The following is a 26,685-nucleotide window of genomic DNA, read 5'->3' as shown; positions in this document are numbered from 1 at the left end:
TCCCTGAATTTTTCCTCAGCACTGAGCTTTGGGGCAGGGTGATGCTCCTTTATCACTGTGCCAACTGAATCACTCTAGACACATGAAGTCAGGAGAAAGAAATAAATATGGTTATGGCCTTACCTTTTAGCACTTAGGGAACTGGATGAGAAAATATCTGCTTAGTAGCCAGTAGGAAGATTACCCTTTGCTTGCAGACTCGACTTTTCATGTTCTATTTGGAAACAGGTCTTTCACAGGCTTTGTTTTTGTGTGGAGCACAGTGTGCTTCAGCAGGTGAGTGCATATGGTAGAGGCAGGTTTAAGAGTACATCCAGTTTGGAGACTCAGGAATGAAAGATTTGTCTGAGTGGTATCTGACCCCTGAGGCATCCATTTCCCTGACAGCTTTTTTAACCCTAAATATTTAAACGAAACAAGAGGGAAAACGTAGTCAAAATCACAAGCACAGCATGGAAGGCAGTTCTGCAATATTCTCCTCATAGGTTAAGCAGCAGGATGGCAATACCATGGTGATGTGTTTGAGTTTCACGAAACCTTTACAACTTTTTGTTTTGTTTTGTTTTGTTTTATATCAGCTTTAGACTTAACAAAACTACTGGGAATTTCATGATACTTTTTGTTTCTCCTCAATTTAAGCCATTGATTTTTCAAGGGAATTGTGATAAAAAATGTGCATTTCTAACTAAATGAAAGTCTATGCTATGCAAATAGTAATGATTCTATCTTGAAAGTATTTCTTACACTGCTTTTATGATTACCAGGGGAATAAAATTTAAAAAGAAAGAATAAGGAAAATAAGAAGAATAAAGAAAAGAAAAGATCCATGAGTACCAGCTAGCTGAGAACTCAAATTTTTTAAGACTCAAATAGAACTGATATGTTGGAACTTTTGGATTCTGAGTCTAGGCATACGTAAGGTTGAATAATAAAATACTGTATTTTACTATTCATCCAGCAATAGTCCTGGACTACTGAACTCAAAGTAAGATTTATCAACTGTCTCTTATATAGAAGTACTGCATTTAACTTGCTATGATTAAAATGAAGATATTTCTGTCTTTATTTGTAGTAGTAGAGGAACTGTTATTATTTGTTAACAAGAAGATGTTAGTTTGTGGGTTTTTTTAATTAAAATTAAATAGGATTATTTTTTTATTTCATGCTATTTGAAATAAATCCTAAACAAATCCCACATGTTTGAAGTGTTATTTTCACAGCGTGGAGGAGAGACACAACATCTTAAAGTCATGGGCATGGAAAAGAATCTACAGAACCAGAGACCTAAAGCAGACTAACAGCTGCAGCTTGTAGTCTGAATTAGATGTGGATAATGCATGGTGTTTGTTACAATAGAATAGGCAAGAAACAACCAAGGGGATGGATGGATAAAACCAGCTCCAGAGTGTGTTTCCTCACTTACCTTAAGCACTCTCACAGGACAGAGTAGAAGACCATTTAAAAGATTTCTATCTTCCCAGTGACAACTGAGGAAACCTAGATGACCTTCTTAGGCTCAATTTTACTTCTTAATAGCTAGGTAAATAAAGTAAATCCCATTTTATTTTAAATTAATTGTCTGGACTCCCTCTGTAACCCAGAACGTAAATATTTCAACATGTTTGGAACAGGAATTCCTGACAGTGAATTCAAGAGGACATTTTAGAAGTTCAAATTTGATTTGCATTCCAAACTCAGGCATAGAAAGAGCTACCCCTAAAGTAAAACACAATATGGAAAGCATCATTTTGCTTTCCAACCGTCTTTTCATGTTGGCGGTAAGTAGCAGATGTAATGTGCTGATTATGATCTATGAAGACTGGCAGACTGTGGATTGAAGCTGTACAAAATGGCCTCCATCCCACCTCATTTTAGTGTATTATCTCCTGTTACATGAAGCCATCCTTCTAAAGTAAATGCTGACATTGTCCATATGGGAAAAAGGATGGATTTGAAGGCATCTCCCTGGAGGGTGAGTCTGTTTGCCTTTTTTTAGGTGTTTCTAACTTCAGGGAAGCAATCAGCATCATCCACAATTGTTAGAGGAACATCAAACTGAACAGCCCTTGGCTTCTGAAGTAGAAACTGTTTAGCTCTGGCTTTAGCAAAGAATATAAAATCGGATGTTGATTTCTAGGTAGCTCATTTCAGTTCAAATGTACTTATCACTGTGACAAGCTCTGCCACTTGTGCTGAAGTGTAATAATAAAGAACAAACAAACCTAAAGACCTTGATGTCTGCCAGAGGTAGATGCAATACGTCAAATGTCTACTCATGATAAGAATTTTCTGAAGTACTGCTGTGTCTATGATAATAATTGGAGACAACACGTTTCCATTTTCTTCTCAGATAGAAACGGCTGTACTTCCCCCTCCTCCCTGTCTTAAATATCACAGCCTCGTGGCACATCATTTTCGCAGTGCATAGATGATGTCCTGTCTCATTTGCTGCATCTAATCTTCTAAAAAGCTCATGTGATTTTCAGCTTTGTCCAGGCATTTTCTGAAAGTGTCTAATTTTGTCTTGATGGAAATGTAATTTCTTAGTTCACTAATACAACCATTCACTTTAGCCATTCCTTCTCTAATTTTAAAGATTATGTCTTCTTCTGATCTCATTATTATTACACTTGTCATTCAAAATGAGAGGAGGAGGGAAGGAACTGGAATTATGGCTCCCTGATGAATTCCATCTGTGCTTATGGAAATCAGGGATGTGATGTTCATTTTGAAGTGTCACTGCAGCAAAAATAGAAGTCAATTCAAGAGCAATAAAATACCCAAGTTTGGAAGGCCAACACCATGACAATGAGAGATATATCTTTTTCTTATTATCTACAAGTGCTACTATAAGACCAAGAACTATAGTCAGAGTAAAACCACAGGGAGAGAAAAAATAAAAACCCACAAAAAAAAACCCCAAACCCAAAACAGCATCAGCAGACACTTATTCCTATTTATTTTTTCTTTCACAAAACTGAATATAATAGTCACTATCACTTACACCATTTTCAAATTATTATGCATTTTATGGGTCCCATCTTTGCCGCAGAATAGGATTTTGTACCAAATACAATACAGCTAACTCTCCAAACAATAAGAATTTACACCATAATAAGTCGTATCAAAACAGAAATAACTTAATTAGTTCTCAGAGCAAGGGGAATTCGGTAAACCTATCTGTCTTTCCCACATCTTCTGTGTTGTGAAGTTCCATCCATCTACATAGAAGGTCTTATTCTTACCATAGCATTTGAAGACCAAAAGCAAAGTCTGTTAATAACCCATCCATTTGGTATCCAGTGAGGAGTTTTGATTCCTTCAGTAAATTAATTCACTGAGAGAGAAGGATCTCCTACCTTAGGATCTCACTCAGCCATGCGTGCACATATATGGACACATGAAAAAGACAAATTTAGCAAGAAAAAACATGGCATATATGCCCCAATAGCTATATGCTGAAGGCCTTGAGCATAAATATTCTCTAGCCTATTTCTTCTTGGATGGGTGTTCCCAAATCATTAAATATAAAACCTAACTTTTTTAAAGAAAACCCTTCATCTGAAAATCCTCTGCTTGGCACTGTGAGAGTTGAGGCCCAGCAAAACAGGAAGAATAGTCACTTTAGTCTTCTCTTTAGGAAAGGCAGAAAGTTAATAATGGCTCCAACTTTATGATAATGAATGTACATGAACACGGTTTTAGTACTTATGGCAAAACAAGGTTGAGTGGAGCTGCAGAGATCTCTTCTGACCCCAGTTCAGAAATAAATTCTAGGTCAGCCTACTGTCAGCTGTAGCCCTTTAGCCACTTGAGCCATAAAATTTCTTAATGTTGAATTTTACTGCCTACCTCTGGAAAAAAACAGAGCAGTTACATAAATAGAAGTGTTTTACAATAAGCAATGAATGAAGCATAAAAGGGCCAAGTGCATAGAAACTTTAGAAAAGGTTCACTACCATGAGGCTTATGGTCACATATAATCTGAACTTCTATTTTCTTCTACTTTACAATATGTGACATCAATCTCTGTCTTTGACTTTTACCTTGGCCCTGTCCGCTTTTGGGACAATGCACCTACATAGCCCCTTCCTTATGAATTTCCTGATGGACACATATACCAATTCACAGAAAAGTCTATCTTAAAGACATGGCTAATCAGGCTACAAGTAGAATGAAAATTTGTACAGGGCTGTTTGCCTGTCCATTACTTGACAAGGCTAATATGAAGATCGATACTTCATGAGCTACAACCACACACCAGTTAGGACCAGCAGTTACATTACATGTAGACACGGCAGAGCTGGGCTTTGTTAGCCACCAGTAACACAAAAGTCTCAGCATCACAGACAAGGATGGTGGACAAGACAAACACGGCAGGCCTATGTCATTGCAAGTTCACAGTTACTCAAGTCAAAATTACCTTGGAGCATATCAAGGCATATACGGCAAACTCATTTTTGCCTACTGAATAAACATGCCTGTGCTCATATTTTGAAAACCAGGCTCAGCAATCTGTGGAAGTTTTTGGAAGAAGCAGATGTCAGGTAAACAATTTGGAAAAGTAAATAATCATATATGTGATATGTGGTGTACATATTAAAAAATTCCTTCCCTATGTGACCAGCATATTAGGATACTGAAGTTGAAAGGAGTTTGTTTGTTTGTTGATTTTCTGCCTTACCTTCAGCACAGACAAAGAAAATAGACTACTCAGTTGCAGTTTTGTTTACAGGCACTTACTTGCATTCAATGAGACTGCAATCAGTCACTAAGCTATCACACATCTCTTTTTCTCTTGTTTTTGGAATGACTTTTCTGTTTTGATATGTAAATAACTGCAAGGTAGATGTATCAAATAAGTGGCTTTTGTAATCTCAGAGGTACACCAGATGCAAAGTGCACCTCTGTAAACTTCTCAGTCTTTTTACATTAATGAGGAGTGTCAGCATGTTGCATGACATATAAAATGCCAACAAAAAATCCTGTGTTGTTGGACTAGGGAATGAGCACTATGGGGAGACTTACATCAAAGTGCCTTAATCTATTGGTAATATTTAAAAACACTCTTCTATCTGAATTGACAGCCGAACCACAGAAAAGGAGCAAGCCAAGTTATTACTCTACCATATAGAAATTTTCTTCTTAAAAAAAAAAAAAAGCACTGTTGTTTGTTTGTATGGTTGTTTCACTATGGAGTAACTTTCCTCTGGGTGGAAGTACAAGGCACTGCTTCAGAGAAAGAGAAAAACCCAAGCTTCTGTGTCACCACTCTGGCACGCCACAGTGGACGGTTGAAGAACAGCGAGGAAATCAGAAAACCAGACACAAATGCAAAGACCCAAATCATTCCTTTAGGAAATGATAGAGGAAAGTACTTAAACCTGTACTTGACATTTAGCAGTTTGAGTGTCGTTGACTGTAATTGATGCATGTGCATATTTAACAAGCACATATTTCAAAGACTTTCCTAAATAAGAATATTTTCAACTAATGGGTGTTGTTATAGCCCTGAAGATTGAGGCATATAAATGAAGCAAGGTTTTCAGGAGGAGATAAAACCTGATACAACTGAGAAAAATCAGTCTTTAGATATAGAAGCCTCCTCTGCTTTAGAAACAAGTCTGAAAGATTATCTACTTTGTCTAACTGTATCCATTGTTTTTATAAGAGATATTATCTCTCTACAAACTGTTCTGCAATGGGATTTCAGGGTTTCATTCTATTCTGAAAAGTGACTCTGTACAAAAACATTCATACTCCAGAAATCTCTACCTCATGTGTACACAGTCATTTCTACCAAGAGCATGTTTATCCTCCAAGAGCAGGTACATCTGGAGCTCCTGTTATTGTTTTTCCCCTGACATGGTTAAAAGAACATTGTGCTTTGTAAAGAAGATGAGAATTTAACTGTGTACATTGTACTAAAGTTTTAGTAAGGTTCAACAACAATGCTAGTAGTTCTGAGGTATAAAAGCATCAATGGGAGCATAAGCTGGGTTCTACTCCCACTTGTGTGCTGAGCTAAATGACTAGCTGCATTTCCATTGCAACAGCAAGTCTTCTCTCAATATTTTTTTTTTATATATTTTTTTTTTTTTATCAAATTCACTGTCAGGATGGTATTTTACGCAGCAGTAGTGATAACGAGAGAATTCAAATGAAAGAACAAAGTACTGTAAGGCTGCAGGGAAAGTCTTCACATCAGTTTTAAATAACCTTCATCTTGATATCATAAATTAATGTAGTTATGCCTTAAACAGTTAAACAACATTGCACATGTGGCTTTTGAGGAATATTAACACAAAACCCTGTTAAGGTGAAAAAATGTTACTGTGGATACATGATTGAAACAATTACAGTGTCACAAGCTCCCACACAATGTGGATTTTAGTGAAAAAGCCTCTCCTCTTTGAATAGCACACTTCAAAGCTTAGGAGTCCGTTCAATGAAATTTCAATGAAATTTGGGAAGCTCTTGATCCTTTTGGGGTTTTTTCCCTTCTTTTTGCCTTTTTCTTTCCTTGAAACATTTATGGGCAGAGTTTTATAATATATAGATTGTGATTATTAATTGTTATCGTTCAGTGTAACAGTTTCAACGTGGCTTGCATATACATATAATTATAGAGGAATATACATTTAATTTAGCTTTAAATCATGTTATTTAAATGATTAACACTGAAATGGACTGATTTACACCTATTCAACCTGTACTCCATCAAGTATGTACCTCACATGTATATGAGGACAGAGCCAAAAACAAGTACTTGTAGCACTCCTCATATAATGAAATTAATCTTTATTTTATCTCAATATTTCTACTTTTGCAACCTTTTTTTTTCTCTGTGTTCATAATCGCATGGAGTTTCATACATTCTGCAGGTGATCTAGAGTAATCTCTGTTTTCTGATACCTGACATCTTCCCTTCTCCCCTGTCAAAACATAAAATCTGAGTTCAGAAACACATGTATGATATAGTCCTGATCTTAAATTACTAGACTCAGAAAGCTAGAAACATATGCAAACAAAACAACACTGGAAAATCTGCTCTGAAATTAAGATAATATAATAAGTATAAATCCAGATGCATATAACAGCACTGTAACTCCATCAGTCATAAATCAGGAAAACAAATAATGAATGATTTAATGTTGCCATAGGAGACTAAAATCTCAACCCATAATTAATTATAGATATACTAGTCACTGGCTCAGAAAGCCAGGTTGTGCATTTATTTTTCCTATATTTTGTCAATTGGGTTTTTCGTTTGCAAAATCATGGGGTGGCATGAAGCCAGATTAATTGTAAATTTGGACAGAATCCCTTGGGTTTTTTCCAGTTCTACAAAAGGTGAACTGAAGCATATTTAGTTTCACAAAGCTGTACAAGTCATGTTTTGGTGTTGCAGGGAAGCATGGTGTTCTTAGCTAAGGCATGCTTCTAGTCTCTACCCTTAAATTTGAGCCCCTGTTGCTGTGCCATACAGATAAATAAAAGAAGGCCAGAGATCAATCACTGCCCACAAGACCAAGGCTCACGTGCCCTATTGAAGTTTCATTCTGGTTTCAGGGGACCACGGCAGAGCCAGGGAGGGAGCTGACGGTTCAGCAGTGCAGGTAACCAGGAGTACTGTGCTTGGATTTGTTTCCTAACTTTCTCTGCAGACGCCCTCTGAGTCATGGAGTCAAACAGAGTGGGCAAAAGGGAAGCTGCCTCCAGTCTTGTAAGTAGCAGCAGAACCATACCCAACTTCTTAACATTTTTCATCAGACTTTCATTGTTGAAAAAACGCTAAACAAAACATTCCTATAAAAAGAGGCAATAACCTTAGAGTCGCACTACTGCCTTCTCCTCTATATGGTGAGATCCATCTCCCTTAAAGTGAGTGATATTTCCAGCACCAATTTCCTGCTTTCTGAATGACAACTCTATCCACTAGAAGGCACAGAAAAAAACGACACTGAAACCTCATCAGACAATCAGGAAAAAGCTTAACAAAATTGTGAATGAAATGAATTTTGCATGAAAGTTACTTGTACCTAACTTAAGTAGACTGGAGGAACTTAAGTAGACTGGAGGTGTGCTTTTCATCTCATGGAATTTCAAATGTTTCCAATGAGGCGTTTACATCCATGCTGTTGACTGAGATTCCCTTCACAGCCACAGGCAGAGTATGATTCAACTATGCTTAAATAACTGTTTACAATAGCAAAATTATTTATGCTGTTTCTGGAATTAATGGGAAGAAGTATGACACTTAATTAAGGAAATAGTCTTCTTTAGACTTTGCTTTCATTTTTTGTGCAACAAGAAATGTAGGCAATTATCTAATCACAGAATTGTGTAGACTGGAAAGGCCCTACAGAGGTTTCCAGCCCAACGTCCTGTTCAAAGCAAGTCCAGACAGAACAGACTGCTCAGGGCTGTGTCTGACTGAATTTTGAATATACTGAGGCACAGACTCTCCACATCCTGTTTAGACAACCTGTTACATGATGATACTAATGGTAAAAAAAAAAAAAAAAGTAAAAATCTTGTATATTTAGTTTAAATAATTTCCTGTGTTTCAACTTATGTCTATTACCTCTTATCCTTCCACTACTCACATCTAGAAAGAGTCAGGATCCAGCTTCTCTACATCCTCCTTTAGGTGCCCTAGTGTTGTCTTCTTAAGGCTGAACAGAGTGAGCTCTCTCTGCCTCTTTTCGTATCCCATGTGCTCCAGTCCCCTGACCTTCTTGAAGTTCCTCCAGCAGAAATACTCCAGTATATTGACTGTTTTTCTTCTGTTGGGAAGCTGACAACTGGACATAGCACTCCAGATGTGACCCCACAAATGCTGAATAGAGGGGAAGGATTAGTTTCCCTGACCTTTTGACTACAACCTTGCTATTACAGCCTATTAAGTGGTGGGTCTTTTTTGCTGCAAGAGCAGACAGCTGACTCACAGTCAGATTGCTGCTCATCAGGACACCGAACCAAGACAGCAAAGCTGCTTTCTAGCCTGTTGATCTTAACGTGGGCTGCTGCATGAGGTCATTCCATTCCAAATGCAAACTGGAAATGAATCTTCAAACAGGTCTAAAAAGAAAAGTGTATCTCCCCCCAGAATTCTGGGGTACGTTAAGAGACAACACTAAATTATGTAGACTAGCTCCATCCACAGATTCAACAAATGCCAGAGCTCATTCTGGTATTTCTACAAACCAGCAGCACCAGTTCCATAGAGCAGTACACTGTCAGAAGCTCAGCACAATACCTATCTTTGCATTTTCATTTCATTACAGCTAATACAGCACATTTCGGATATTGAGTGGGTTTCACTAACAGGAATTCCATGCATATTCTGTGCCCTATGCAGTGTGGCATAGTACCCAAGAACAAAATCTCTGAAAACAGACCTGCTCATACCTGAGAATGTCCCATTATGAAATATTTTAATTCAATATGCAAATAAGTCAGTATGCCCAGAATTGAAGCTACAAATTATATTTAACTAGGTGGGAAAATATAAATGTGTTCCCAAGTCCTTGCAGGATCAGTGTAGCAAGAAATGGTTTAAAGCAGGAGTTTTTGGAATACAGGCTTAAGACGATAGCAGAGGCATCATGGGCATAAAACAACACCCAAATGGTCACTGAAAGAGTATATAGCCTTGTGAGCAGATAGAATCCATTTTAGAGCATAAGAAAGAGAAGAGAGAGCACGTAAACAACGTAAGTAAGACATCCTATACAAAGAGAAACCCCAAAGTAGGTAACGGGAAGATGGAAAAGACTGTCATAGGAATTCCGGGATAAGGATGTTAAACATCACTGCTTATTTGCAGCTGGTCCCTCCCCCTCTGGCAGAGAAAGGGCGCAGCTTTTAGCTTTGCTGTTCGCCGCGTTTTGCCTCTGTGTCTGAGCAATCAGAAATGAAGTGTTAGGCTTTGTTTTGCCATCGGGTTAAGCACGTTGCAATTTTAAAGAGCAAGTCGTGTTTGTGCTTGTGCTTGTGTCCGCGCTTGTATATTTTCTGCTCCAACCTTCCAATGCAAGAAGGTGGCTGATGCTTCTGTGTGAGTTGGAGTAAACTCAGATGGCAGGTGTCTGCACGCATATGGACTGCAATATACTGCAACTGTGCTGCATAGTAGTGCATTTTAGTATAACAAATTCCCTTAAGAAATTATGATGATGACAGTAGTGAGCTTGAAAAGACATCTGTCAATATAAAACAACATCTTTGCTGCTCTTTCTAACATTGACAGGGAACCTGAGCAGTCCGTGGTCATGAGTCATGAATGAATTTGTTCTCAGTAACTCTTTTAAGAGCGACGATATTCCAAATATAACAGAGCTGTAAAACAGACAGCTGAACAGAGAGATTAAGAGAGATGAATTTAAATGTTTAGATTTTGGCTGAAGTGATCTACCCTTGCTCCTACAGAAAATCTGTAGTATAAAAAATACTTTTATACTAAAAAAAAAAAAATCTGAAAGAAAAAAAAAAAAAAAGGCTTGGTTCCTAAAATGTATTTTAAGCAAAAATGGACATTCAAGAGAGTGAATCAAAATCTGAATGTCTTTAGGTAGCTGACATCCGTTGTCAGTGCTTATTTTATCTGTGGGGACCAGGGCGAAGGGCTTGTTCTATATTTATGATATGGAAAAGTCCACAGAGGAGATCACTTCTTGCCTGGGCTTGAGCATTTCCTGAATTTAGACTCTGAAAGTGGGTTTTCTCCATGTCTGATTTATTAGGTGTACACAGATGACACCAAACACACACTAAAAATATTTGCACGCTACACAAATACACGGTACCTGTTGCAAGACCTCTGTACACAAAATCTAGCCCTGATCTAAGGACACTGACCTCAAATGTCTCTAATGAAAAAGAGAAGCTTATTTGAACAGAATTTAGAGAAAAAGCATAAACTTGGCTTTGCATTTATTTTCCCTAATGGAAGACACTTTTCTTTTGTGAGTGTAGGAGTTTAGGGTAGCCAGCCTCCCTTTGTATCAGCCATTGTGAATACCACCTTAAATGACCTTTTAGATATCGCTGTAAATCCATTAGACCGTCTTTCTGAAAGAGGAACTGGTAAGAACTTAGCTAACATTTTTATATGTGTAAATCTTGATTTAAAGTTGTTTTCCGAATTTCTGAAATCTTTTCGTTTCCTAGGAACATACTTCCCCTCTTCCTCCCATTACTTTTAAATCATAGTTGTTGTCTGAAGCTTTCCATAGTGCTTATTCATGACTGCACTGGCTTTCAACTTTCCCTTGATATTGAAATGGCTAAATTGTGAGTTTATAATGTATGATTTAGATTTAGATTTTTTCTTTCTTAAATAGAGAGTAAAGCTTAAAGGAGAGCACAGCTGCAGGAAGTATTATTGAAACCCTGAGTACTTTGTCATTTTGAAATCACCCTCCAATTGCCACACATATACATTATAAAATCTGATGCTATGCTGTCATATTTATTGTTTGACTGAATTTTTAACATCATTCTCATTACTGATGTCATTACTGAGTAACAGAATCGCAGTAATCTGTAAATAACCTGATAAATTCTCCCGAGTACAATAAATAAGAATAGAGATAACCATTCTATGAGTAAGAAAGGAAAAGCGATAGGAATAGAGGTAGCTAGAAATGTGAGCCTTGAGGGTGGGAGTGCTACAGGCTGTTATTCATGTTTATTATCTTTCATGAAACCTCCACATGCATTGGGTACTTAAAGGTGAGAATGCTCAAGGTATGCGAGATGAAAATAGATTAGCAGAGGGTAGGAATATTTGCAGTGCCTTCCTCATATATTTTAATTTCCTCCTCTCCAACCTATCCTTACAGATAGGTAGATGTTAGTACTGATGCTCGTTTGGAGGGCTCTGTGATGGAAGAGTCAGGATTACCCTCATCCGTTGTTAAGCAACAGTTGTTAAGCAACAGTACATAATAAAGCTGCTCTGCTGCAGAAACGTAGTAGACCAGACATACTGTCTGTTATTAAATGGCTTCTTAATATTGGAAGGAGCATCAGGCTTGATTCTGTGTTTTGCTGGACTGGTACAATTCTAGTGAATTGGTACACTCATGTTATACATAACAAGGCAGTGCACTGGCAGGAGATTCAAGTCTCAAAATTATAGAAAAGTAAAATATGCTGTATAATAAACACGTAAACAATGACTTTGTAGAAGTCATTGTTTTTGGGGTTTGAGTTTTTTTTTTCCCAATCTTTTCCCGACATAAATTAATATTTCGTATTACTCAGATTTGCTCAAACTCTCAATTTTTTAATATATTGGGTGCCTCCCTCCAAATCCAGTTTCTGGCTAGGAGACAAGAAAAATCAAATTAATAATTTTGAAACTCCTATTTAATAAAAACAGATCCTATTCAAGCAGATGGGACATACTATAGCATTTTTTTTAGTCTCCAGTGTCTAAACTTTTTTCTCCCACTCTGGGAATTCTGGCTAATGTTAGGCTATTATGGAGAAAATTCAGTAAACACTCTATATCAATTCACACTGCATATAAATAAGCTATTTCAATCCGTAAATCAACTTCTTATAAATGATTTTGTATGCAGCATGCTGAAATACAGTTCACAGAGAAAACGCACTGCAGGATATTTTAGAACAACCTACTCAATAGTGTTCAGGTTGTTCAAGATTAAAATTAAAACAATAAACTTCACTCTGGATGTGTCTTCATTACCAAAGCCCTGGATCATTTACTTTAACAATGTCAACCTGCTCTCACTATCACATTCAATTTAATTAGGAAAGGAAGTAATATGCAAGAGCACACCTCATGGTGTTCCATTACCTTTGAGGAAAGTGTTATCAACTTCCAGAAATAAAAGACAGTCTTGCCCTCTTCTCGCCCTCCTTTCCTCTGTATTGTGAGAGCTATATTCTAAAATGGTCAGAAAAGCATCTAAAACTGAAGCCTTCAGAAGGGGAGGGGTGTGTGTGTGAAAATAAAAGGAGCTCAAGCAGAGCTTAGCTGTATCCTCTTTAGGTTCAGTGAGAATTTGATGTTGACATCTGTGGGAATGAAAGTGGGCCTCAACTCATGTTCTTCTCTTCTGGCTTAGGGAAGAAGAGAAGATAAGGGCTGCTTGTCTCCAAGACTGGCCATGCAGTGGCATTGATGCATATCGTCTTTTCACCTGCTAGTGGTCTATGATGAACTCTGCAGCAGCTGTATTTGAAGCTAGAAGTCAGATCTCTGAGAGCAATATTTAGCTCTGGGTTAATTTTTTTTTTTCCTAGTCGACCAGTTAAAGAAGGGGATAGATAAATCACTAAACATTCTGTCAAGTCAACATAACTTAAAAAACCCTGGCTTTCCAAAAGTATTTGTTTTTTATAAATTGTTTCCATTAAGAATAGCAGACTGTCCATCCTACAATCATTCTTTCTCTCTTTCTGTAGATCAAGAATGGAGTCCTTACTCAGCTTGTATTTTGTCCTTATTCGTACAATGCTTCTGCTGACTCTGAACTGATCAAGGGAGGAAAACCTGAGTCAGGAATTGGCTGCAAATTAGGGAAGATGAGGCAGCTACTTCCTAGTTTAATGGCTAAAAGCACAACGATAAATCTCTGTACTTCCCCATTTAGAGAGTTAATCAGTACATTTACACAGCTGGTGTTAGCTCTGTGTGGTTGGGTTAGTTTCTTTTTGTTTGTTTTGTTTTATTTTGCATTTAGGCATAATGAAAAGGGTGTACATACGCATATTTGTCTTAAATACTTCACAAATCTCTGAGGGGAGCAGTAGCAAATGTGCCTATCAAAAGCCCTTGTTGCACTAAACTAGTGGCATCTAGCAGCAAACTTTGCAGTTAAGCATTATTGTATTGTTACAGTTCTCTGTCCTTGTCTCCTGTTCTGGAGTTGGACGTGAGAATGGCATAAGAGTTTCAATGGGATCTCTGCACCAGCCAAAAATCTTTCAAGACAGAGGGACAGTACAACTGTCACACTGGATTAGGATCAAGGTCTATCTAGTTCAGTGGTCAGAACCGAAAGGAGGTCAGCAACGAACAGATGTGAGATAATATAACTATACATAACCTCTTTTTGGACATTAAACTGGCAGATAAACCTCAGTTATGGGGTAGGCAAGTTTTAGGTCAGCTCTATTTCACAAGAGGTCATCGAAGCTACTACAGCTCAGCTAAGGATTTGAACGAGTGAATGGATATTTACTAACTTAGTTCAATGATATCCTATGAAAGAGGGAAAAAAACAAACCCTACCCCTCAAGCAAGAATTAGTTTAGCTGATATGAAAAGTTAAAGAACAAACATGATCCAAGACTAAAAAAAAAGAAAACCAGAATTTATTTAAACACTAACTAAACCTCTGATCAGTCAACCAAGATCTGCATATTTTCACTTAAAGTAGCATAACACAATCCATACTGCCACCACAACAAACAAAAAGAACCCCTCAAAACCAAACAAAAACCCACCCAGTCTAAATTCACTTCTGCTTGATCATTGGAGTTTCCTTTAGTTGTTTTGATTTTATCATTGGTGACTTCTTCATGCAGCTGCACAGAATCTTTATCTATGTTAATAGAGACTCTTCTTCATTTTGCAGCTCTCCTGAGGCTATCACTCCTCAGCCTTCCTTATACTTCTACAGTCCAGCAACAAAAATAACCTCAGGAAACATAGAAAAAGACAGATCCTTCTCATAGTTATGCCAAATGGGAAAACCGCTCCCGGGTACTGTAGCCTCTGTGAGATTGAGTTGCCAACGAGAATACACATGTGCGCGTGTGTGCAAGCGTGAATGCACAAATTGGCAATGCAGATAAATTTATGCCATCCAGGTGAACTATCAGCGGAAGCTCTTACATGAACCTCTGAAAATGTCCCCTGCTGTGTTAATCTCATTTATCCTGCATGGTTTGTTCAGCTCCAGAAATAATCATGCCAAAAAGGCTGACTGGGATAAGACCAGGAATGACCTCATTAGCATTTAGCACCATCACCATAAAATGGAGAAGATCATCAGAAACAGGAGGAAGAAAGATAAAAAGAACAAGGTATATAAAGAAAAAATGATTTTTTGGCATTATGCTGTTGGACTTTGATGGATCCCTATTGTCAAATGAGTGTAATTTGTAAAGATCAATGGTTTTAGTTAAACTCCAGTCCACGGTGTCCCATCTTCTAATCTATCTACACAGCATCTGTTTTCTCTTTTGTAAAGAAAGGAGCATAAGGTCATTCTCAAGCATTTTTACTGGTGTTTTTTCTTGTCTGTACAGCTCAAATGAACTGTAAAGCTCAAATACTTAATGAGTAGTTCAGCCAATATTCTTTGTCTGTAAGGTGAAATATGTCTGATAATGATTGGGAAGATCTTGTTTCAGTACTTCCCATTAAGAATTAGCACTTACCAGGAGCTGCCGGTGAAGGTACTGCGTACTCCGGTAAGCTCCCAAATATAAATTCCAAGTGCTGCTATAGAGCTCTCTGCATTTCTCCAACTTTTTATGTCTTCTTTCACCTACATGTAGGTACACATTCACAAATTATCAGAGCTCATGAGCTCTGTTCTTCGCAGCCGTAAAGCACTTAGACTATCACATGGCTCTTCAGGGTCTCAGTGACTATCCCTCTCCCCTCTCCCTTCCTCCTCGTGTTGTTGGGCAGTTGTGTGTAGAATGCCAAACAACCTAAGTTTTTCTGGTCCTTTCCTCCTCCAAATCCCTGCTGATGAGCATGACCACTTACTACATTCTCTGCTGATTGACTAAAGAGACAGCCACTAGCAGATATTTTTCTACACTTGCCTGTGAAGTACTTACTTACCTCTGAGGGTCAAAAAATTATCAGTTTCAGACGGTCTGGAAGAGGCACTAAGCAAAAATATAGTATAACAGGTTTTAAAGACATTTCTAGGCATTCCATGAGAGCTTCAAATATAGCCAAATAATTCTTGATAGCAGAATTGAACATGTGCTTTCAAAATCCCAAGTGAGAGTTTCTTTTTTAATTCTAGTTTTGATTTTAATGTTTTGATTATAATATAAACCAATTTCTACCCTTGTCACCAATGTTTAATGACTTTTACGAGTTCATTGCACACCAACAGTAATTCCTGTTGTACCTTTCAAAAAGTTTGAAATATTTTGGCTTTCATTTCATGAAGTTACCACACTTTTAAAAGCATCTTAGAGCATTTGAACAAGATAGACTCTGAAATCAAGAATCACGTATGATGACTATACGTCAAGTATATATAGTATAGTATATATATGACTAGTATTTATACAAGTATAAAACATATGTAATTCCATACTTTTCTACAACCATGAAGAAGCAAAAACAACCTATCAGCTGGCTGCTTTTGTCAGCTAGATTTGATATTTGCTTTTCCTTTCTATTTTAATCAAGAATGGCAAAGTCCTTAACGAATTCTGCCTACAAATGACAGTTTGGTGAGCCTTAGGGAACACCCTGCTTTGGTTGTGTTTTCATCCAACAGAAATTAATTGACCCATATTCCTAAGTTCTTGCTTTACATTAGAATGCACATTCTCTGCAAAAACTAAATTCTACATAATGTTTCTTTTGTCTGCATATCATAGAGACATTTACTCGTCTGAATCCTTCTTACTCTGTATCTTTCACTTTCTATGATTACTTTATTGCCAGCTATTGTCTCATTCCGTTGAATCGTTTTCTTTCTCTGTAATTTAAAAAAAAAAAAAAAAAGCACCAAGAAACTACTTCATCTGTGAATGTAGAGTATTTTGTATTGAAAATTGAATATGACTTTTATATATTTTCATCACATTTTTGGTCATATAATTAATTTCCTCCTGTGACCTTCTGGCAAACAGAAGTAATTCAGAGAGAACTGCTTTGTAATTAATGCCATCTTTGATCTTTGACTTTCAGCTTTCCATTTTCTCTTTACTTAACTCAATGGATCGATCTGGCCTTTACTTGTCAGAACCCTCTTCTTGCAATGACTACTGCAATTATAGATTCCAGCAACACCCAAGTTCCAGCTTTTGCAGAATTCTTCTACCTTCCTATTTTGAAGAGGAAATACTTCCCTCATACTGTCTCTCCTGGTTTAGTCCTGCTTTCTATGTTTTATTTTAAATCATAATTTTCAATACTTTCTCTAACAGATCTGCTCCCTTACAGGTTATGTGCTATCAGATTTTCAACATCTTAGCCCAACCGCAACACATCTAGAGGTAGTCTGCCTTCCTGCAGTTCTGCCTATTTGAATCATCTTCTTTTATCTCTCGATACAATTGATTCTCCAGCTCTCTTCAGACCATGGTTCAAATCCCAAGCTGATATTGGTGCAAAAAGCCTTATTGACTCTGTTATCTCCATATTTTAATGCCTTTAATTTAAACTTTAATAAAAATTCATAATACATCTGAAGAGTCTGTAATTTTTAAAAGCATTGGAGACATAAACAACTCTTATTTTCAAGAAAGATTTCAAAAATGTGAAGTAGATCCTAAGTCTTACATACAGAGTATGATTCATCACACTAGAAAAATGCATTTAAGATTGACTTTCATCGGGTATATATTTTGCACTAATGCCACAGAGCAGAACATCATAATGCATTACAACTAGCATTAGCTCCCTAGGGCTACAGCTTCAATAAATTGGCTGGTATCTACACAGTCAATATTTCTCAGTAAGTTCCTGAACAAAGGGATTAGTAAGACTTCTATCCAGCATATCCATAATTGTGTTTTAATTCCACAGCACTATTTGCAAGAGTAGCAGTTTTAGTCCTGGTGGATTGGCCAAATTCCGATTGAGGATTTGCATTTTGCATACCTACTTTGCCCCTGCAGTTCAATTTGATATGTTTTGGCTCATCACTTCCTGCCTTAATATGTTGTAGCCCGATGCCAAGTATTGTTAAACAGCTGCTGTACTTCCCCTGAGAGGATTTCAGTAATGCGTGACAAATTCCTACAGATATATCGAAATAAAAGGTGCTGCAGTGGGTTGTATAGTGTCTGAGGACTCAGATGGGACTTTCATATCCCTTGTGCCTCATTTTCACAGCTTTTTGAGGAAGGAAGGAAGGAAGGAAGGAATTATCTACATATTGAGATAAGATGGATCTGAGAGACCTAGATATCAAGGGAAATCCTCACATAACATAGAAGGGCTACGAAGCTGGTGAAGGGTCTAGAGGACAAGTCTTATGAGGGAACAGGGGTTGTTTAGCCTGGAGAAAAGGAGGCTGAGGGGAAACTCTATTGCTCTCTACAGCTACCTGGAAGGAGGTTGTAGCAAGGTGAGTATCGCCCTCTTCTCGCAAGTAACAAGTGATAGGACAAGAGGAAATGGCCTCAAGTTGTGCCAGGAGAGGTTTAGATTGGATATTTGGAAAAATTTTCACCCAAAGGGTTTTCAAACATTGGAAAAGGCTGCCCAGGGAAGTGATTGAGTCATCATCCCTGGAGGTATTTAAAAGACGTGTAGATGTGGTGCTTAGGGACATGGTTTAGTGGTGGACTTGGTAGTGTTTGGCTTACAGTTGGACTTGAGGATCTTAAAGGTCTCTTCCAACATAAATGATTCTATGAATCTAAAGAAAAAAAAAATCTTACCCACTATAAAGTAAAGAGTTAAAGAACCATTAACAGATGGAGGCCTGTACAGGCTTCATCCTTACCACTCCCATAAAGACGTTTGGTAAGTCAATTGTTTTCCCATTTCCTTTAGATAATATTAGAAGGTATTAGATAATATTGAAGATTTGTAATGGGTGGATGGACACTGAGAACTAACCACAGTATTATCCAAAGGTATAAACCAATATCTTATCTTCAAGTATTTTGTTACCTAATTTTAATAACAATATTACTAAAAATAATTTTTATTAGCTAAAAACTTTATTCTCTTCAAACTTTAATTACCTGTTCTCTGCATCACTGCTTTCAACGCTTAATAGAACCAGCAAAACTCAAAAAACAGGAATGTAAAGATGATTGAAGTTGTAGCCAAGCTAAAACTAATGGAACATCCTCGTTTTATGATATGCTTCTTTTGCTTTCTTACAGTGTGAGAGAGAATAGAACATACCACTGTCTAAAAATGTGGACACAATAACTACAAGCTGTATCAGGAAATTGAGATCCATACATGTGTTTCCTACAGCTCTTATAAAACAGTATCTCAGGAGTTTTATTCTCTTAAATTTGAATATCTAAACAAAGATCTTACAAGTCCTTTCAGGTTACATAGCAGAGGATGTTTATGTGAGCATAACCTTAACGTCAAGAAAATCTATCAGAAGAAAAGGAAAACACTAGGACTACAGCTCATGACTTTGCTCCTTTGTAAGACAGCACTGGAAACACTGTCCTTGTAACCCTGCACTTACACTCCAATGAAGTCTGTGGAACTTAAACTAGCTATTAATGCTGTACTTATGCTCCACAGCTCCTCTAAATATGATCCAGCAGTAATAGACAGAAGTTGTTGTTTGCTGGCTTCATGATTCGTAAGAACGAAAGCTGAAGCAGGGATAAAATGATGAACAATAGACATATCAGATTGCCAATGGTTTTGAGCACAGTTCTTGCTCTCCTAAGTGGGCACTAAACTCTTGTGCCATCTTCTGACAGAAGATTTGAGTAATCCTCTTTTCAGTCCCTATGGCAACTTTTAGTCAGTGAGGTACTCTGTATGTCCTTTCATGAACTTGCTTTTCATTCACACATGTAACGTTGCACATTTACGTTACAGAATGAAGTCATAAAGTCTGCACTTCAGAAGACTTATTCAGGATTTAACAATACGTCTGAGAGGAGAATATGCCCCATCATCAATATCGCACTGGCTGACCAGTAGTAGTATCAGTCCTTCAATCAGGAATATAAGATAATGAGAAGTATTTATATAATTTGCAGGTTAAATATAATCAAGGCAGATTGACTTGACACGATATACTAGCAGAAAGTATTAGCGATTAATATTGCAGACAAGGGATACTTAAAAGGCCTTAAGCGCTGAATTACTTTGAAAAATTAATGACTTAAAGGATATCATGCACTTTAAAAACTTCTGGAAAAATATAGTGTTTAATACATCATTAATTGAATGCTCTGAAAATACATATATTTTATCCAAAGACAGACTTTACATGGTGCAAAATGAAACAATGGAAATAAGATCAATAATGTTTTTGGATACATGGGATTACATCTTGTTATAAAATGTCCTTAACCTTAAAAATAACACAGGAAAGGACAAAAAAAAAAAAGAAACAATAAGAAAATACATGTCTGCACTAAAGATGTTTAAAATTATATAAGCAACATTTACTGTATCCTAGGGATTCTCAGTGTACTGGCTGCAAATAAGACTTGCAGGCTAGATGTCATGTGTGTGAGAGAAGTTCTGCTATGGAAAAGGCAATCCCACCATCTCTGTTCTGTTTGTACTAATCCAAGGCCATATGTTTACCAGTGTACACATTTTATATCCACATCTGCTGTTGCCATCTCCCTTTTGTCCCTATTTCCCAGCAAGCCACAAAAAGCATTGCAAACAAGAACAAAGGACATTCTGTTAATGGTGAGTCCAGGTCAGTAGTAAAACTGACTCTATTTTGCTTTGTTTCTTCAAATAATTTACTTTACCTCCAATGTTATTACTGCACTCTTGTCAGTTTCTATGCACTTAAATTTTATACAAAGGAAGATCCATTAGTGTCTGCCTCTGACAGGAAATTTCAAATTTAGAAATTTGAATAAGCCTCAGCTTTCCTAAGATGTCCGAGCCTTAGTTAGTGTTCCATGAGCCAAATAGATGAGTCTGTTACAAGGAGACAGTGAAGTAAAATAGTGTTCCATAATGGAAATGCATTTCTTTGATCCTAAAGTCCAGTGAATATTCTCTTTTTATTTTTCCTTTTTCTTAGAGTTTAAAGGAAATGAGACTGAAGGGCAGAAGAATATATTATCCTGCAGTAAACCCTCATGTCTATTAAACAATATTTTAAATTAGGAAGTTCTATTGATTAACCAAACCAATATACCTCAATCTTCATGTAACAATTGAAATCTATTTTCTGAAATAGTGTGTCTTCTCAATGTCTACTTACAGAGAATGTCATGAGTCTTGAGGAAATGAAGGTTTGTTAAAGGGCTCCTATTAATTCAGTCTGATTACCATTGAATCTTATAATCAGCCTCATATTTTAGTATGAATAACATGCAATTTCAAAGCCTGTGAAACAGCGTTTGGTTTGTACATCTTTATCAACATCAATCCAAGCTGCAAGTTACTTATTAAACAGTACAATTTGGTCTAAATGCATCTTATAAAATGTGAATTTCTTATTCTGTATTCTAGCTAATTTGACTTTCAGACAAACTGTCATTTGGAGAATTTGTAAATACTGAAAACATGGAGAAACTCTCATCGTGTACTGATCCTGCCGTTATAAAATAGTCTGCGAATTAGCAAGAGTGTGGAAGGTTGTTGTTCCTTTGCCTCATATCTTCCTACATATCTAACTGGAATGCTTTAATGCATATCTTCTATAGGGTAATATGTTAAAGCTACTGTACATCTTTAAGAGGCTGTTAGACACTGATTTCCCATAGACTGCAATCAGCTCTTTGAAATTGTAGTGTTTGTGACAGAATAAACTCCATTAACTTGTTTTATTAGTACTGTGTGCAGTCAGGAGGAGCAATGCTGCAGAACATGATGAAATGACTAACAGTCTTCATCAGTGCACAGCAGAATGTTTTCTCCTTACACAGAATATATAATTATTGCTCACATAAAGAGGTAGATTTTTTTAAAATTTATTTCTCAGGTAATACTAGGAAATCTAAGACTCTTATTCATGGGAGAAATAAAAAATAAATTAAGCTTCCCCCCACATCCCCTTTCAGTCCTATTTGCTACCATGCTGCTGCTGTAATTTTTGTCTATGTTATAGAGAATGATCCATCAAATAAAAAAAGAACAATTCTAATTCAATTGGTTACTATAATGACAGAGCAGTTTGACAAAGCCAAGGAGCTTGAGAAAGGAAAGATTTACTGACCAGCTGACTCCCAGAGGCCTATTAGTCAAATTTTGACAGCTTATACACAAGGTAAACTGCCAAGCAGAGTAAATGAAAGCAGAATGAATCCAGCAGAGAAAAAATATAGTTTACCTTATGTACGTAAATATAAGACAGATATCAGAGAATCACTGTATATTTCAGAAGCAGGTATTCTGTACTGCAGATGGCACAGCTGCCAGTACTTATCTGAAGAGAGAGGTATTCTCTTCCAGAATAACTCTTACAGCATTAGCCACTTCAGAAATATAAGTGACTTCTTCTCTTCTCCTTTGCCTCCATTTTCTGCTGTTTTTTTGCTTTGCCCATTTAAGAGGAAAGCCAGGTTCTGAGCTGACTAGGTGCATGGGAGTCTCAATATAAACTTCAAGCATATTACATTTTAGCCTTACAAAATATAGGAAACATGAAGCTGAGCAGTCACAAAGGAAGTGATTGAAAGGAAGAGTCAGTACAGATGTAGAATGATGAGAAGCAAGGAACAAAAAACATTAAAATCCAATCCAGTCTATTTTTTACTAGCAAAAAATGAGTTTATGATTTGCAGATTGAATACAACTAAGGAGAAAGGTATTTTTCATAACAATGATTTATAGATTCACCCTTCTACTGGATAAGAGTTCCTTTTATGTTGTAGCAGTGTCAGTTCTTGTTATTATAGTTAAGGGGCTGTCAGCATTTTCATTATATAAAACCCTATATTCAGGGGCTTGTAATTTGGCCATAAAAATTCACAGCCTGCTGCAATTTGAAATAAGATTTTAGTCTGAGGGTGGTTTTTTTTTTAATATAGTCTAAAAAAATATAAAATCATTAGTCTAATTTTAAACCAATAGAAAAATGGAAATTCTCCTGTTTACTGTCTGCTTATTCAGCTCGTGTGTTGCACATCGTATTCCTTTCAAAACCACATTATGGGTTCTGGTGTTCTACAGCACGTGCACATTTACCAATATACACGTGTTCCTGAGCAAAAATTAAAATCTCACTGATGAGGAAAAAAAAAAAAAAAAGAAGAAACACAAGCATTGTGCATGCCTAGCAGCTACTTACTTTAATTTTGGGTAGATGTTTCAGGTTGTGGATCTATAATATGCAAATGCATATATTAATGCCAGTATTCTGAAGGTCAGAATAGAGTGTAAGTTAAACCCACAAAGGTCAGAAATTAAGTGTTATGGCTGAAACTCTGTCCTGAAAGGACAAGAGCATCCATTTCACTTGGCACAATAATGTAAAAGTTCACAAGGTAAAGAGCTTTGCTCATCAGGCATAAACTCTGAAAAACATTTGAAAATTATGCTTTCAGAGCCACACAGCTGGAAGAGGGCTTCTTGCTACAAAATGACATCTTTGTATTACCGGCAACACAGAAAGAAGCACAACACATTAGATGTTAGCCTATGTTAACATTTAATAATTACACTTCTGACAAAGAGAACGTCTAACTTGAGTAGACCAAAATATTGCAGGTGAACAAACCTGTCTCTTACACCTGAACTTCTCTGCCTTTCTTCTCTTTTTTTCCACACACAATGTCTTCTCTTGCTTTTCTCTGAAAAAAAACAAACAACCATCTTCCTACCTACTTAAATCTTCCTTCAGCTCTTCTGAAATGCATCAGTGTGCTTTCTGCCACTGTTAAACCTCTCACTTGCTTCTCACTGCTATTGCCAAATATGACCCCCTCACTTGTTGCTGCTGTTTGGAGGGCTCTTAGTCTCATACCAAAATTTCCGTGACACCACCTTCAGACTAACAGGATCTTCAAGGTATTCTCTGAAACAGTATCATCTCCGGTCAGTGTGTTCTAGCTGTGATATTGAGAATCTATTTCAAATGACTTATTGCTGACAATTTTTCCGATAATATGGACTGTTTAGGAAAGACTGATACGGTAATAGACACACTCTTATAATGAAAGTAAACTGGTTCAGCTGATGCTGAATGCATCAATGATGTAGAAATAACCTATTATTAAGAAACACTAGAAATCTTCAAAAAGGAAATAGTTGTGAATGCAGCTTCTCTACCAAAAAGAGTCACCCCCCTTGAAAGAACCACAAATCTGTAAGTCTGAGCACATTCCCATAGTAAAGAGGGATCTGGGTGGAAATACTTCCTTTTTAAAAGTTCATATAGGAACAAAAACAGATGGGAAAAAAAATCAAGCTACTAGCACCTCATGTTAAAAATCAGCATTGATTCTTTTGCTGCACTGGATTTAGTACCTCCGACTGTGATGTACTGGTAGGTAAGAGTCTACCTTACCTGCATCTGTGCACATTACTGAGCATCATTTTAATGGGGAGTTTTGAATTGTACACGTCTTCCTTTACTCTTGTGGTTCCCTGTCTTAAATCTGTTCTCAGATGTCACTCAGAGGATCTACTGGGATCATGCCTCTGATTTTGTTAGTGATTCTTTGCACTATCCTCTTCTGGACATCAGCCAGCTTCCTCCCTACTGCAACAGGGGAATTACTGCTATTGGTCCAGTTGTAAGAATTGTTGCTTACTCAGGAGGCTAACCTATTATAGAGTACTTTGCAAACAATAACTCCTCTTCATCTCTGAGATCTTGCTGTGTAAGTCTGGAAGTCTTTCACTTCATCTGCAGCGCCACATCCATCATGACACGTATTGTCAGTCTTATCAACCTTTCCACATAGGCTTTTCTTGAGAGGTTGGAATGTCTTGTGTTTTGCCAAGTGAGGTCAACTCTTTCTCAGAGCTGTTTTTCCTGCCTTTAGGATGTCTCTCCTCTAAATCTTTTCTACCCTGAACCTGATAGTCTATAGGGTGGCTGTGAAAGGCTCTTTTTGCAGGTGCAGTAGTGCTGACCTGAGATGGCAAGACCCATGGAACTGCAGATGATTTACATTGGAATGGACATTTGTAGATTTTGGTGCAACTTTTCTTCTCAAAGCAGGGGTCGGGGTCAGGGTCATGCACAGTTGAATCACAGAATGGTTTGAGTTGGAAGGATCTTAAAGATCATCTAGTTCCAAACACCCTGCCACAGGAAGGGACACCCTCCACTAGATCAGGTTGCTCAGTCTCATCCAACCTAGCCTTGAACACTTCCAGGATGAGACATCCACTACTCCCCTGGACAACCTGTTCCACTGTTTCACCACCCTCATTGTAAAAAATTTCTTTCTTAGTCTAATCGAAATCTACCCTCTTTCAGTTTAAAGCCATTGCCCTTTGTCCTATCACTACACGCCCTTGTAAAAAAATGCCTCTCCAGTTTTCTTGTAGGCCCCCTTCAGGTACTAGAAGGCTGCCATAAGATCTCCCCAGAGCTTTCTCTTTTCCAGTTTGAGTTTCAACTATCTTTAAGAATGGAGATTCCTTAGACCCTCTGGGCATCCTGTTTCAGTCTATGACTGCCCACATTGTGAAAAGCTTTTTTGTTACATTCTGGGAAACTTAGAAGCAACTTTCTTCTGTTGCCTTTTTTCCTTTTGTTAGGTGCTTCTATGAAGAGTACAGCTACTGTAAGGAAAGATGACACTACATCCTCACTATGCTCTCCCATTAGATCCTTGAAGACAGCAATTAGATCCCCAGTTACATTCTCTTTCTTAATGCTGGCCAAACCCAGCTCCCTCAGTTTCACCTGCTGCATCATAGGCTTCAGTCCCTTAACCACCCTCATATTTTGGTGGTCTTCTGTTGGAATCTCTCCAGTTTGTTAATTGTTCCTTTTACTGGAAATATAGTTTTACGTGTACTTCTTTATACAATGTGGTTGGGTGTCTTGGATATGCTGACCCTGATTCCAGGAGCACAGTGCAGAGACATTGAGGCTACTGGAAGGCACTGGCCCTGGACCAGCAGAGCTATTTTGCTTGAATCATCTGCCTCACTGCCTGTAATGCAAATCATGCTTTGATCGATAATTAATAACTACCATCTTAAACAATGAGCAGTAGAGAGGAGCTTCACATTGTGAAAGAAATAAGGCAACTGCTGCTGACCTCTGTGTGAAACATTTTGAGGCCAAATGTCAGATTACATGTTAGCTGACAGTATCAATAATGCTCTCAAAAGTATACACAGTGAAATATTCCTGGTGAAATTCATATAAGAACTATATCGAGTTTCATTCAGCTTACAGTGTGTCAGCAAACATAATTTACTCAGCTTCTCTCCCCCACATACAATATTCTGCTGCAAATTTACAGAATTAAAAAATACACTTATAAATAATCTGCTTTTTTATCTAGTGTTTTGAGAAGTTCTACAAAAAAAAAATCACAACTGCTTGCAGAGAAAACTTTGGCTTAGTTCCCCATGTTAAAATTCACTAGTCATAGTAAGAGACTTTCATGCTATTAAATGGATGACTGAATATTTCACTATCACTGGTTGATGCCTTGATAATATGCTGTTTCATTTCCTAAGGAGTATACACGAGGATCTCTCAGCCATAGGTCCTGACTGACCAGGGGTGCCACATGAATGCACAGATGCAGTAATGGAGTTAATAGAGCTGAGTGTGTTTGCAGAGTAATTTCTGGAACTACATGGATGGAGTAGAAGGACCTTGACTGATCTTTTTTTTT

The sequence above is a fragment of the Tauraco erythrolophus genome, chromosome 1 (genome assembly GCF_009769465.1).
Source record: "Tauraco erythrolophus isolate bTauEry1 chromosome 1, bTauEry1.pri, whole genome shotgun sequence".
Taxonomy (NCBI): Eukaryota; Metazoa; Chordata; class Aves; order Musophagiformes; family Musophagidae; genus Tauraco; species Tauraco erythrolophus.
Note: the sequence above shows the minus strand (reverse complement) of the source record.